General features: G+C 38.0%; 1 pseudogene; it reads right to left on the bottom strand.

The window, feature by feature from the left end:
• Positions 1 to 7,982: 7,982 nt before the first annotated feature.
• LOC143565996 (basic leucine zipper 43 pseudogene) lies at positions 7,983 to 8,639 on the bottom strand (annotated as a pseudogene).
• Positions 8,640 to 13,046: the final 4,407 nt, after the last annotated feature.

Here is a 13,046-nt window from a genome sequence, read left to right as displayed (position 1 = left end):
TACGTAATTACTACCCAAGCACCCGGCCTATATGTAGTCAACTATGAGCCTGTTTAATCACTGATAACTCATGTAATCACTGATCATATTATGTAATCTAAATAAAACTCTGGCCATTTTATCTCCTAACAAGATAAACCAAATAATCAATCATAGGCTATGAGGTATACCCTAGGGATGTTACTGAAACACCCCACCTCCCTTCCAATGGCCACTGGTGAAGTGGTCTCTCTGGGCTAGCTCACTCACACCACTCTTTAACACAATCAATCATTTTTTTTTTCATTTTTTTATTTCTGATTCATTTCTCTCTTTTTAAAAAATTGAATAATATAAATAAATGGAATGGTGAGAATGGTGTATAACATAGGTAGAAAGGTGGAGGAAAAGTTAAGGTGACACTGATGTGACGAATGGTCCAGCGTGGTGAAAAATGGAGTATAACACGTAGCCAAACAAAACCTCAACGGACTCAACTTCACATAATTCGACTTTAGCAAACTTTCACTCCTAGTTTATTTTTCACCAATTGATTTCACTTCTTCGCATGTGAACTCAAACATTTACGTTCACCATCTTTTGTCAGTATGTCTATGTGTTGTGGTTGATGGTTAATTTATCAAAAGTGGTGAGACATCCCTGCCATATAGGCGGACGAGCATTAACTAACTAACCACTCAAACTTGTGTAATGGTTTACCTAACAACACAATTTTTATTTAATCTTTTTTTTTAATACGAGTTGGTTAATTTGATTGGGTAGATTTATAGCCGGTCCCACATTTTGAGCCTCTTCCTTCGTTACTACCTTGGCGCCTCGTGAGGCAATTATGTGTTTGGCGCCCATTATCCATTTTCCGAAATGGTGTAATCCTAAAAAGGATGATGACATGATCAGGGAGTGGCGCCCCCACCTCACCACAATACATGCTCTAATGAAATATGATTTTCTATGAGTGCCTTGATGAAATATGAAACATATTAATTAACTGCAAGTTTGTTTTATTTGAGTGCCTTATTGCTAAATTTTAAGAGACAATTTTTGGTAGAGCACTCGTAACAAGAGGAAAGACATGAAAATGACCAAGTCTCTAATTTTGTTCCGTATAGCAAAACTAAGATATTGAGGCTAGTGATCATTACCGACATCTCTTCTACTTCTTTCTTCTCCACAAATGTCCGGACAAATAGTATATGGCGCTATCTCGGGCTCGTGATTCTATTTATAATAGTACATGTACTACTTTGTCTCTTGTGCATAAAATTTGTTTATTGTAATCATGTCAAATACATGAACCTTACTAAATATAACTAACGCATCATGTTTGCTCGGTTCTTACAGCTGCAAAACCATTTTGAATATTTTTTACATTGTTATGGTTGTATTAGTATGTACAATTATTGTCCCAAAAAAAATGAACAGAAATTTCCGAACAATTTATGGATTAATTATAACCGGATAACGTTATGTTTAAAATTTCTCATGGATAGCATGATTGGGCAGTATACCGAAAATGATGTCAAAAGTTGATATATATTATTGCCTTTGCACAAAAGATTATTGGTCTTGATATGTTGATACGTGTATTATTGTACTTTCTAGGATATATCTATTGCACTTCATCAGCAGTGTCGAAGCACGAAATGAATCTAACCTGATCCATGACGATGTTTCCACGGATTTTCGAGATGAACGAACCACGTCTTGATCTTCTTCTGCAGCTGCGTCTGAGACCTGCAATGGTTTTCGAGGGTGTAGAGGTGACTGCTAAGATATCATGAGGATTTCTTGTTCACAGACACAAAAAAGTGGTGGTGGCTCTTATTGAGCATGACCCCTAATAAGGAGGTGGAGACCTCCTTATATAGAGAGTCTCATGGCCACCATCATGGTACCCTAATGGGCCTAGCCCAATTAGGGTTACCTCCACAAAACCCCCTTAGCCCAATTAGGGTTACCTCCACAAAACCCCCTCAGCCCAATAACATTGTATTAGTCCATATAATAAAATAAGCCAAACATAATAAATTTATGATCGTAAAACCGGGTTTAGTACCATACCCCTACAAGCCCCCCCAAGTCCAGTGTTGCTCCTGGACGCGCAAGCGTCTAGGTGGAGCGCTGGACTTTATGAGGTGTGTTAGGCTATGAGGCGGTTTTTTCTCTGTTCTTTGGCCTTGTCTTTATTGTCTTTGAGTTTTGGGAGATTTTCTTCATGATGGTGACGAGCTGTAAAAATAATGAAGCCTGCGCGTGAGGCGGCTTACGAGCTATAATAATAGAGCCTGCGCGAGTTGCGGCTTACGAGCTGTAATAATAATGAAGCTTGCGCGTGAGGCGACTTGCGAGCTATGAGAATAATAATGCCTGCGCGCGAGAGGCGACTTACGAGCTAAGAATAATAAAGCCTGCGCGCGAGAGGCGTCTTACGAGCTGAGAATGATATAGCCTGTGCGTGAGGCGCCTTACGAGCTATGAGAATAGTAAAGCCTGCGCGTGAGAGGCGTCTTATGAGCTTTGAGAATAATAATTAAGCTGGTGCGCGGGGCGACTTACGAGCTGAGAATAATAAAGCCTGCGCGCGAGGGGCGTCTTACGAGCTTTGAGAATAATAATTAAGCTGGCGCGCGGGGCGACTTACGAGCTGAGAATAATAAAGCCTGCGCGCGAGGGGCGTCTTACGAGCTGTAGCACATAAAACCTGCGCGTGAGGCGTCTTACGAGCTAAGAATAATAAAGCCTGCGCGCGAGAGGCGACTTACGAGCTAAGAATAATAAAGCTTGTGCGCGAAAGGCGTCTTATGAGCTTTGAGAATAATAATTGAGCTAGCGCGTGAGGCGGCTTACGAGCTGTGAGTAATAAAGCTTGCGCGCGAGAGGCGTCTTATGAGCATTGAGAATAATAATTGAGCTGGCGCGTGAGGCGGCTTACGAGCTGTGAGTAATAAAGCTTTTGCGCGCGAGAGGCGTCTTCTGAGCTTTGAGAATGATAATTGAGCTGGCGCGTGAGGCGGCTTACGAGCTGTGAGTAATAAAGCTTGCACGCGAGAGGCGTCTTATGAGCTTTGAGAATGATAATTGAGCTGGCGCGTGAGGCGGCTTACGAGCCGTGAGTAATAAAGCTTGCGCGCGAGAGGCGTCTTATGAGCTTTGAGAATAATAATTGAGCTGGCGCGTGAGGCGGCTTACGAGCTGAAAGAATAATAGCAGCTTGCGCGCGAGGCGTCTTATGAGCTGTATGAATAATAAAAGCTTGCGCGCGAGGCGTCTTACGAGCTATAAGAATAATAACAGCTTGCGCGCGAGGCGTCTTATGAGCTGTATGAATAATAAAGCCTGCGCGTGAGGCGACTTACGGGCTGTAAGAATAATAACAGCTTGCGCGCGAGGCGTCTTATGAGCTGTGTGAATAATAAAGCCTGCGCGTGAGGCGACTTACGGGCTGTAAGAATAATAACAGCTTGCGCGCGAGGCGTCTTATGAGTTGTGTGAATAATAAAGCCTGCGCGTGAGGCGACATACGGGCTGTAAGAATGATAACAGCTTGCGCGCGAGGCGTCTTATGAGCTGTGTGAGTAATAAAGCCTGCGCGTGAGGCGACTTACGGGCTGTAAGAATAATAACAGCTTGCGCGCGAGGCGTCTTATGAGCTGTGTGAGTAATAAAGCTTGCGCGTGAGGCGTCTTACGAGCTGTAATAATAGAGCTTGCGCGCGAGGCGTCTTACGAGCTAAGAGAATAGTAACAGCTTGCGCGCTTATGAGCTGTAATAATAGTGGAGCTTGCGCGTGAGGCGGCTTACGAGCTACTTTATGTCCCGCGCCACGTGCAGATGTTGCATGCGCGTGCGCGTAGACTTTGGTTTTGTGTTATGTGCCATGCGCAGATGTTGCATGCGCGTGCGTGTAGACTGTGATATGTGTGAGCATGTGATGCGTAAGCATGTGTAATATGCGTGAGCATATGTGATGCGTGAGCATATGGTATGAGGATTCCCAACCCTTAAGTTTGGTGCGTAGCCATCTGGGATATTATGAGGATTCCCAACCTTGAAGTTTGGCGCGTAGCCATATGGGATAATATGAGGATTCCCATCCTTGGCGCGTAGCCATATGGGATACTATGAGGATTCCCAACCTTGGCGCGTAGCCATATGGGATATTATGAGGATTCCCAACCTTGAAGTTTGGCGCGTAGCCATATGGGATATTATGAGGATTCCCATCCTTTAAGTTTGGCGCGTAGCCATATGGGATATTATGAGGATTCCCATCCTTGGCGCGTAGCCGTATGGGATATTATGAGGATTCCCAACCTTGAAGTTTGGCGCGTAGCCATATGGGATATTATGAGGATTCCCATCCTTGAAGTTTGGCGCGTAGCCTTATGGGATATTATGAGGATTCTCATCCTTTAAGTTTGGCGCGTAGCCATATGGTATATTATGAGGATTCCCATCCTTGGCGCGTAGCCATATGGGATACTATGAGGATTCCCAACCTTGGCGCGTAGCCATATGGGATACTATGAGGATTCCCAACCTTGAAGTTTGGCGCGTAGCCATATGGGATATTATGAGGATTCCCATCCTTGGCGCGTAGCCATATGGGATACTATGAGGATTCCCAACCTTGGCGCGTAGCCATATGCGATATTATGATGATTCCCAACCTTGAAATTTGGCGCGCGGCCTGATGCGCGCATGCACGGCGATGGAGTGGTGACTCGTGAGTGCGCGTGCATGGCGGAGGTCTCTTGCGCAAAACCCAGATGGTGGTTTCCGCGGCGGCACATGCACGGCCGCGGAGTGAGAATCCGCGGGGGCGCGTTCATGGCGGCAGAAATCTGGTAATTTCTGGATCTGCAATTTTATAGTCAGATCTGCAACTTTAGACCTAAAATCCAGGTCTGTAATCTAGACCTAGATCTGTAAATCGGATCTGGACAGATCTGAAGCCCGGAGCAGATTTAAAACCATCACTGATCCGGAGACCTGATCATTCGAATCAGACCGTTTCTTTTTGCACAGATCTGGAAGCCTCTTTTAGATCTACGGATCTTTTTGAGCTTTAATAGAACAAGCCTTGAAGCCTTTTTCTGTAAAACTTCCAGATCTGGGTTTTGCCTGGGAGAGATCTGACAGCCGAGATGAAGATCGAAGGGTAGTTCGTTGCCATCCCACGGATGGCGCCAATGTCGAAGCACGAAATGAATCTAACCTGATCCATGACGATGTTTCCACGGATTTTCGAGATGAACGAACCACGTCTTGATCTTCTTCTGCAGCTGCGCCTGAGACCTGCAATGGTTTTCGGGGGTGTAGAGGCGACTGCTAAGATATCCTGAGGATTTCTTGTTCACAGACACAAAAAAGTGGTGGTGGCTCTTATTGAGCATGACCCCTAATAAGGAGGTGGAGACCTCCTTATATAGAGAGTCTCATGGCCACCATCATGGTACCCTAATGGGCCTAGCCCAATTAGGGTTACCTCCACAAAACCCCCTCAGCCCAATAACATTGTATTAGTCCATATAATAAAATAAGCCAAACATAATAAATTTAGGATTGTAAAACCGGGTTTAGTACCATACCCCTACAAGCAGGACAATTATTGTTTCTTATTTTCAGGCTTTTAAGATTCTTATGTGATTTTCTGAATCATGGGCTCTGTGAATGCAAGGATGCAATTGACACTTGCATCAGCAATTGACACTTGCATCAGGGAACCGGTCAATGGGGCCCACTAACCGCCCGCCACTTGGATTCATTGGAATTATTATTGTAAGAACTCAGTATGCCAGGGGGGGGGGGGGGTGTTTAGATGCATCACAAATTATTGGAAGTTGGGTAATTTCACATTGCTAATTGATAGAAAGTTAAACTATTTCTTCTCTTTTAGTACTCACTTTATAGTTGCTTTATGATGCTTTATCCTTATACAACATTTATAATTGACCGCTATAGTAGTGCTTTGGTTAAGTTGCTTGTAAGATGAAGAGTACCAACCAAACATGGAATACCAATGCTTGAAGCAAAGTAAGGTGAAAAGATAAACATCAATCACTTATAACAAAACGGACATATATGAAACTTGACAAAACGTATGTCTAGAATTTTATAGATATTTATTTCAAGTTAAGACAAGAACTAAACTAAATGTTAAAGAAGAACTAAAAAGAAAAGAAAAAATATCTAAATTTTATAAGAAGATGCATGTCATCCTAAGAAAGAGTAAGGGGGTGTTTGTTTCTTCACAAAAGATCTTTCTAGCCTCTTTTGCCTGTGCCGCGCAGACCATACGTATAAAAAATGTTTGTTTTCCGGAAGACATTTCATTAAAAAATGTATGTGCGCCATCTTTTTCGCGCATACATGGACCACCTTCTTCTCACATCTTCCAACCCTAACAATCCCCTTTCTTCAACCCTCAAATCCCATCACCCCCTGCCCCTGCCTCTGCCTCTGCCTCCTCCACCTCCAGCCCCTTTTCTCTACCTCCGCCTCTTGCCACCTCCACCTCCGGCCAGCGAACGCAACTCCTGCCTACTCCGTCGCTGCCTCCTTCGTTGGAAATTAAGATAAGCTTTTTTGTTCATTTAACCTCAATACATAAACCCTATCTTGTAGTTATACATCACATTGTAACAATTATTATTTTCTATCCTATGATTAACTTATGAATCTTGTTGATAAATATAATGTCTATGTTTAGGTTTAGGTTTTGTTATCCAAAATATTTGCACTAGCGGGCCAAAGCGGGTTGCTTAGTAACACATGATTGATCATGTTGGATTTTGTTGATGCATATAATAGTGTGTGCTAAATTATTTTTTGTTCCCTGGCTTTTGTGTTGTTGAAAATATGACGTGGTTTGTTACATACAATAATTTAATATGCTATTATACATGATCAGTACTAAATTTTTGGCTTTATTTGTACTAGGTAAAGCTCGTGCATAAATGAAGACTAGTGATCAAGTGTTTGGGATGAAACATAAACAACTTATGTTGAAAATGATTTATATTAATGAAGTTGTCAATAGTTGTTTTTGTGTACACATGAATTTTAAACCTAACATGTTAGATTATTAGTTTTTTGCATAATTGATTGTTAAAGGTTTTTTGTTCAATTATTTGTTTGCGTAATAATTCAATTGTTATTAGTTTTTTGTTGAAACTGATTTATGGAATGTTTGTAGAAATTATTTAGTTTGCATAATAGTTCAGTTATTATTTCATTTGTTAGCAGTCTGCAGACGTTAAAAACAAACACTCTTCTTCTTATAGACTGCAGATGTTTTATCCACCTCTTTTACCGTAAATGTATGCAGATGTGGTCCACATACTGTAAATATTTTTTCTTTAAAAAAACAAGCAGCACCTAAGAGTCTCTTTTAAAAACTATCACCATTTTTCTTTTTTACTTGGACACTTCTAAAAGTAGGCTTAAACGATTTAAGTTTTAGATGGTCTTTTATTAACTTATTATTATACTATTATAATTACTTTCCAGTATATTTTGTTTTTCTATTATGGACGTACAAATACGATGTTTAATTAAATCTATAATAATTCACTGTGACGTGCATATTTTTATCTATGCTTCGATTTCTTCAAAACCAAACGGGTTCCCTTTTTTAAATGAATTATATACAACTCGGTTCACTTAAGGATCAATTTCAAATGTTCAAAACACGACTCTGAATATGCTTAAGTAAATTCCGCTCCGTTCGAATACCAGTCCCGGCTTTCCGAGTTATAAACTGTATCAGTACGGGACTAAATATATTTCCCAACAGTCTTATGTGTACGTGGATGCAAGCTTTACAGTATTAGTAATAATTAATACTATTTTCTTATCAATCCAACAATAGAAACTGTTACATACCACCAAGCTAGTTTATTTATTCAAATGCGTGGTAACATAAAGAAGTTAATTAATTTACTACACCCCTTGATGTCTTACTCTACACAATACACAGTTTAGATTAAGTTTGAGGAGCTTGACACAGAGTGGTTTGAAGATTCATTTCTGACATAACCATCGTTGCATTGGACCTCTGTTAAATTAGTAGGATAATTTGTGGCAGTTACCATTTGACGCAGTCCAGAGACTTCCTCCTTAAGCTGAGTATTCTCTTGAACGACCCGATCATGCGTCTCCGAGAAGCTATTCAGTTTGTCCATAAGTTGTTGGTTCTCACTACGGAGCCACACAACCAGAGACCAAAGTTCATCCAGGTGTTTCTGCTTGCGCATACGCGATCTGCGTGCCGACTCTCGGTTAGATATCATCCTCCTCCGCTTCCTCTCAATGATTAGACTCAGTTGTTGCTCGTCTGCTTCGTCAGAAGTTGAGTAGATAGATTGCAGGTTAAGTTCCTGGAGCTGGTAAAACGGGTTGGGATTCGAGAACATGTTAACGTCGAATGGGATGGGTGTTGAATTGCTTAGGTTCATGGCTATATTTGTTGTGTTAAGATTCTGGGTTTGTGGAATGATGTAGTGGAAGTCACTTGCTTGCATGGCTATAAATTATCAATTATAAGTTGGGGCAAATTTGGTTAAAGTTGTGGTTGGAAGATGAAGATGAGGTAAGGACTAAGGAGGCCATTTTGTAGTATGCGAAAAGTTCCCACGTGTATAAAGTGGCCTTGTATGTCTGTATGACATACGGATCATGGTCTCATGTGTTTTATCTACACGGAATGATTAACCATAATTTCCCTACAAACGAAATTGTTTAAATAATAATTATATTACGCTTTCTTTTTGATACCAATAGTATGATGATTAGGTATAAAACGTAGACATAAAATGCCATTTTAATGAAAACGATAAAAGTAGAAACAGTTTTTTTTTTTTTTGTGTGTGTCTCTAATTTTGTGAAATATTATAAAAGTAGAGACACACATAAATTTACAGGAGGTGAGATCTTATGATGTGAGAATTGTAAGAAGTATTATGTTAACACCAGAATAAAAACTATTACATCATAGATTTTAACTAAACTAATTGCTATCACTCAACTTGATTTTGTTATACCCTAATAATTATTTAAGAGAACTCACATTATTGAACTCCTGTATATTCCTTTTCTCATACACATTTTGTAGGAAATAAATGTGAGATTTTGTTTTTCAATCATACCGTAGAGTCTTCATAAATCATACTTTAAATTTTAAGGAAAACTAAAGTTAACCCCCATATTTAAAGGTTCAGTATTAGTCCCCTATCTTATATTTTTAAGTATCACCGAGTGGAAATAAGTAATTTGTTATATAAAAAGCGTAATAACTATATAAGGGCACTCATAATATTGGAGCACTCCCTATTCTTTTCCTCATTCACAAATTACAGGAAAAATGTGATATTTTGTCTACTTTAAATCATACACTGGGTCTTCATAGCCGGTTAAAAAAATGAATAAAACCATATGGAGAAAAATAAAAGTTTACTTAATTTTTATAAACTAACTCGAAAATATGAGGGGGCTTACATGGAAGTATTAATGTAAGTTTAAAGTGTAATTGTTTAGTTATGGCTGTTTGCTGTGTATTTTGAGATGTCTTGTGTTTGGTTTTTTTGCGTGTTTCAGTACTAGCGTCTTGCTAGCTTAATGTATGTTATAGGTTTTTATTCATAGTTAGGAAAAAATAAAGCAATGGTTATTCATACATCCTTTTTGGTTATTCACACACCCTCTTAACACACACCCATACACCTTATAAACCTATAAAGGTGTATGAATAACACATTTCAAAATAATTAACAAAAATAAATGGATGGTCAACCGAGTCCATGATTGATTGGAGACGTTTTCCTTGGTCTTGAGGCTTTTGTTGTGGATAAGATTTAAAGCTTAAAGCATGCTTTCATCACTCCCACTGGCACACTTACTAAGACAAATAGAGGTGGAGGTCACTTAATTTTAATTTCTTTTAAAAAAATTGATTTTAAATAATTATAACTATTTAATGTTGGAAAATAAAAGTCTCAACTAACGACATAGTCAACAACGGTTCCATCTTTTAACGTATTTCTTTCTAACGGTTTGCGACTAACATAATCCTAACGTCGTTAGTTGCAACTTAAAAGTCGCCAGAAAAGCGTTTTCGTTCGGAAAAATCACATGTTTCGTTAGAAAGCACAACATTTTCTCCCTTTGTAAACTTAGATCGAATCTTTAGGAACCTTTTTTAGTAAAAATCTTCATTATTGAGATCGCCGGAACCATAGAATCACCGTCAGAGTCCATTGGTGGTGCTCAAGTGGTGGTGGTACGTAGTTGGTTGGTGGTAAGTCAATTGTAGTCGTGTTCAGGTTGATTTTTCCAGTGAAAAATGTTAGTTCTCCGGTCAAAAATGTTTTTCCGACCACCTACAACTAACAATGTTAGGGTTCTGTAACTCGCAGACCGTTAAAAACAAATATGCAAATAGTGGACAGTTAGGATTATTTAAAATAACATCATTTTTTTAACAACACTTCTAATCTTTTATAAGAAGAGATGCTGGCAAAATTCCTCATTTTAAAACTCAAGCCTAAACCTTCTCGTGGAGAAAACCCTTACAGGAAACCTCAATGTCCATCCTACCAAAATAGTGATGGCTGGAGGCACACTTAATTCAGTGCCCAATGTCGGAAGAGAAAACAAATTATAAAAGTTGGATTTATTAATGTTAAAGGTAGTGATTATTGTTTAAGTCTAGCTTAGCCGGGCCGAGATGATACAGTTAAGTGTCATTAATGACTTTTTATTTTTAAAAAGGGTTTTTCTAGAGTATTTAAACTAGAGAGTAAAATCATTTTTCGTTATGATTTTTCTCTAAAAATCAACATTCGTCCAACTTTCAAACTTTCAACACTTTAATTGTCACCAGCAATTCAATTTATAACATTTTCGTCCCTAAAAATAACATTATAAGTAGTTTTGAAACAAACCAAGGTGATACATTTTAAGCAAACCATTTTGTCCAATGTCATATCCAAACCTCTTTTAACCTATGCTATCTCACCAGATCCGTTCGTTTTACCTACCTTAAAACAATATGTAAAGGAAAATAATCCCTTTTTCTATAAGTGGAAAGCATTGTATATCAGATATAATATTATAATACCACCTCTCCCTCCGACCCAAATTCAATAATCTTTCTAGATTTCCTTTCGTTTTCAATTACTTTATAATGGTTTATTTAAGTAATACTGAAGTGAAGCTAGCTTAGAGATTAGATTATTTGACCTCAAATTGGACGGTTTGAGCGGGTTTTGTGATGGGTCAGAATGGGTTTATAAGATCAATATGAATTCTTAGCATAATTAGTACAGGTTAAAACGGGTTATAGCCAAAATGTAGTTGGTCTGAAATGAGTCATTTTATCATAATATTTCAAAGAGTACGACTATAGACAATGACCATCGTTTATGTATCTCATGTTTACATCAAACTTTCAAACGGGTGACCAAAAACATGTTCAAACTCATAACTAAACCCCCTTTATTGATTCTAGATGAGCACTCGTGTATAATATCTTTTGTGGGGTAAAACTTTCCATCTGTTTTCTTCGTTTTCTTTTTACTCGCTAACTTATCTTCTACACATGTACAATTGTACATGCATGCATACATACGAAAGAGATTATATTTATAGCGTGATTTTCTTATTTTCTAGCAACTTAGATATTTTACAAGGACATATCGCCTATCAATGAGTCTTGCTCAAGACAAGGAACTATTTATGACATTTAAGAGTGACTAAAAAAAGTATTGACTCAATTCTTTAAATTAAAGTGATCTTTCATTTTTTCGGTAATTTTGAGACATTTCTTGGGTCTTAACTCTTAACAAACAATCATCCTTCTACAGTTATACTGACATGTACTCTTCACACTATCTTGCTTGCAATTGTGTATTCACAATCTTTCAATCATGGATCTTAATAATGAGAGCTTAACTTTGGGCTAACACGTATGACCAATGAAACATTTACTTATAGTTAGTTCTTTACAAGAATAGGTATGTCTTATGCTATACGCACATGTTAAAAAAATCAATGTTTAAGGTACTTAGTTTAAAATGTATATTGGTTATAAATAATTCAACTACGTCATATTGACAAATAACAGTCTTAACTAAATATTTGGTTGGTGATAGTCCCAATTAAAGACATAGTTGTTTACAATGGTCCGTGACTAACGGATGAGGAATTCCGTTAGTCTTATTATCATGTGATAGCCTTGTTGTCAAAATATTTCTTATGTGGAACTGGTTTGAATCTCTTTTAACCCAAAATAAAAATATTTCAACTGACACACAACTCTAGTATGAGACATAATAAGTATATTAGTATACACTTATGTGGAATTGGTTTGAATATCTTTTATACACATCTTTCTGTGCATCTGTATATTAGTATACATGTTATTATTATTTTATTTAATATTTCACTTTTGCCTTCCTATAGACCCATACCTAGAAAAGGAAGAAACATCTATACCTAATAATACCTATAAAAAGAAGCTTATGGCGTTTGATAAGAGCATGTGTATACATGATTTGCCGTTCCAAAAAAATGTGTATACATGATTTAAGATTCTAAGAATGGAGGTGACATCGTCATAGACGTACAATTATCCCATTTGCACTATTTAACTGATGAAAATTTAAAGTTTTGTTGGTATGAAAGGACATCTAATTAGGATGGTGGGAAATAGTTTTTTTGCAATCCAAGTGGAGATGAGTTAAAAAGCGTTTTTTGCAATAGTTTTTTAACCTTTTTTATGTTTACCAAAGTAAAAAATTTCAAGTGATTAATGTTACGTAAAATTTTGATAATTAGTATGATAAGCTTTGTGTACTTACTTGTTTTCTTATAACTAACGAAATCGTGATAGTTTAAAAATCAAGAGGATACGTACGTTTCTATCATTATCTTTTTTCTTTTCTTTTTTTTTGAGAAAAAGCTAAAAGGTAGGAGTATTTAATTTTAATAATATCCTTTTCTACTGTTTCTGGCTTTTTTAGGAATCACAGCCCTTCGTGTGACAC

The sequence above is a fragment of the Bidens hawaiensis genome, unplaced genomic scaffold, assembly GCF_021521415.1.
Source record: "Bidens hawaiensis isolate Kalapana, Puna unplaced genomic scaffold, B.hawaiensis_p1.1 tig00022671_1, whole genome shotgun sequence".
Classification (NCBI taxonomy): Eukaryota; Viridiplantae; Streptophyta; class Magnoliopsida; order Asterales; family Asteraceae; genus Bidens; species Bidens hawaiensis.
Note: the sequence above shows the minus strand (reverse complement) of the source record. Positions and strands in the feature narration are given on the sequence as shown.